Raw genomic sequence first — 2,981 nt, forward strand, 5'->3', positions numbered from 1 at the left:
ATGTGTGACGTCCTCACCGTCCTGGCTTTCAGAAATAAATATCCTGTGGAACATCCAAGCATCGATATAAAAATCACATTGATCATCCGTAACTCCGAGTGAAACCGAATGGGCACAAGGATACGAAATCAGACAATAACAAATAACAACGAATGCACACAAAATGGTCAACCCTACAAAACAGGGGTTCGTCACGCGCTTGCCTCGACTCAACTATTAGACCGTAGAATTGTCTCGACTCTTGAAACTCTCAAACCAATTCGTAAAAAATGATTTAGAAGGCTAATTCAAATACCAAGCACTTAACATAGTGTGTATGCCTAACCATGTACTGGCATCTTTCCTATACTTGTAAACATGGATCCATCAGTCCTTTTCTCAGAGTCCAGTTTATGTACATAACATACAAAAAGAATTTCCAGCCTACAGCTACCTAATTCTATTCTTATAGGCAGTTTGGAAGATTGGTGCTTCTCCAACAAGGACATCCGCAATATTCATGGCACAAACATCAACCCGAATGGTCCGAATAATTGTCCCTGTTAGATAAGCATCAATCTTCCCAAATGCCTATACGAATAGAATTAGGCATCTGTAGGTTGGAAATTATTTTGGCCTCTTATGTACATAAAGAGATAGAGACTGATGGATCCATGTTTACAAGTATATGAAAGATGCCAATACACGGTTAGGCATGAACACTGTTGTAAGTGATTAGTATTCGAAGTAGCCTTCTTAATTATTTTTAACGAACAGGTTCAAGAGCTTCAAGAGTCGAGGAGAATTCTGCGGTCTAATAGTTGATTTGAGGCAAGTGCATGACGAACACCCGTTTTGTATGGTTGACCATTGTGTGTGCATTCATTGTTATTTTTTATTGTCTGATTTCATATCCTTACGCCTATTCGGGTTCACGCGGAGTTACTGATGATCAATGTGATATTTATATGGATGCTCGGATGTTCCACTAGATATTTATTTCTAAAAGTCAGGACGGTGAGGACGTCACACATGTCCAATTCGAAATGTCGGTGGTATAAGGCATGGTGTGAATAATTTGGTGGGCTTGAGCTAGGTCGGCGAGGATGCCACACGTGTTCAATCTGAAAGTGTCGGTGGTATAAAGCATTGTGTGGACATTCCAGAATGCTCACTACAAGAGAAAGTTCTGACAAATGCATGGTTTCTTGTTGGGATGGTTATAGCTAGCCTTTCTAAGACTGTGCTTTCAGATATATTTTTGTGTTCCCATCTAAAATCATCGAGTTCCTCATTTACTGATGTTCTATATTGTGCTTGTTGAGTATTTCTGTACTCACTCTTGCATACATATGGATTTCCGATACTAAAGGACGCTAGTAGAAAACAGGGCTTTGGTCACAGCTCAATATACACATTAGTCCCGGTTGCACTACGAACCGGGACTAGTGTGAGCATTAGTCCTGGTTCGAGCGGCTAAAGGTATTAGTCCCGGTTCAAATGAGACCTTTAATCCCGGTTTGAGACACGAACCGGGACTAAAGGGTGCGATGCCCTTTAGTCCCGGTTTGTGTCTCAAACCGGGACTAAAGGGGTTCGTGTCTCAAACTCTACCCCCCCCCCCCCCCCCCCCCCCCCGGTGTCGCCATTTCAGTTTTGAAAAAAAACAAAAGAAAATGATAAAAACTTCAAAAAATAAAATCCTTCGATGTAGTTATATTACTACATCTACTAGTTAGGAAAATTTAAAATCTTAAATTTGGACATGTTTTGTAAAAAAGTGTTATGAAAAAGTAAAATGTCTATAACTTTTGCATATGATGTCGGAAAAAAACGTATAATATATCAAAATGTTCAGCACGAAAATCCGCATCATGTAAAGTGTATGGTTCAACAAGTATCTTGGTATGGGTTACAAGTGGATGTGGAAACTTCTTTTACACAGTACGAACATTTTATTCATAGTTCATGAAAAAGAAAACACACACTACAAAACCGATGGAAGACCACAATTGGTAACATGTTATACAGTTACTATATGATACACTATTACACAAACACAATGTATGCATGCTCCACAGCTCCCAGTCACAAGTAGCGAGTCAGAGCTGCAAATCAATGTACATATAGATTATTACACTTCGATATGTCACCTGTGTGACCACACAAGAGAATTTAATGCATGTATCACATTCATATGCAGGTGATGCTGATAGTACATATAGTAATCGATGGAGCTTAATTAGGGCAGCGGAAGTCTTTCGGCACTCTCTTGCCACACAGGTTGACGAGCACCTTGATGGCGATGGGCAGCATGAGGTTGATGTTGAGGGCCTTGACCTTGATGGTGGTGCAAAGGCAGAGAGCAGCGTCGAGGTTAGCCATGCCGGACAGCAGCGGACAGCATGTATCGCTGGCGCTACTGCCGATCACCGCGTGCAACAGCCCCTTTAGCTTGTCCACTCACGCAAGCAGCTTCAGTGTGTCCACTGGGCACTTGCCAGTCAATGTATCCCGCGCTGGGGACGAGGCTGGGGGTGGCGTCGGAGTCACAGGGGTGGGTGTTGGCGGCATCACGGGGGTCGGTGTTGGGGCCACCGGGATTGGCGTTGGAGAGACAGGGGTTGGTGCTGGCATCGGAGTCATAGGGGTCGGTGTTGGCGGCATCATAGGAGTCGGTGTTGGGGCCACCACGGTTGGCGTTGGAGTAAAGGGGGTCGGTGCTGGCATCGGAGTCACCGATGTTGGTGTTGGCGGCATTACAGGGGCCGGTGTTGGGGTCATTAGGGATGGCGTTGGAGAGACAGGGGTTGGTGCTGGCGTTGGAACCACATGGTCGGTGTTGGGGCCACCGGACTTGGCGTTGGAGAGGCAGGGGTCGATGCCGGCGTCGGTGTTGGCGGCATCATAGGCGTTGGTGTTGGGGCCACCGGGTTTGGCGTTGGAGAGACAGGGGTCGGTGATGGCGTTAGTGTCACATGCGTCTGTGTTGGCAGCATCAC

The 2,981-nt window shown here is 45.1% G+C and overlaps 1 pseudogene; it reads right to left on the minus strand.

The window, feature by feature from the left end:
- Positions 1-2,217: 2,217 nt before the first annotated feature.
- LOC147957004 (putative lipid-binding protein At4g00165) lies at positions 2,218-2,739 on the minus strand (annotated as a pseudogene).
- Between the last annotated feature and the right edge of the window lie 242 nt (positions 2,740-2,981).

Source organism: Triticum urartu, chromosome 7A, assembly GCF_056163025.1.
Source record: "Triticum urartu cultivar PI428250 chromosome 7A, HENAU_Tu73, whole genome shotgun sequence".
Classification (NCBI taxonomy): domain Eukaryota; kingdom Viridiplantae; phylum Streptophyta; class Magnoliopsida; order Poales; family Poaceae; genus Triticum; species Triticum urartu.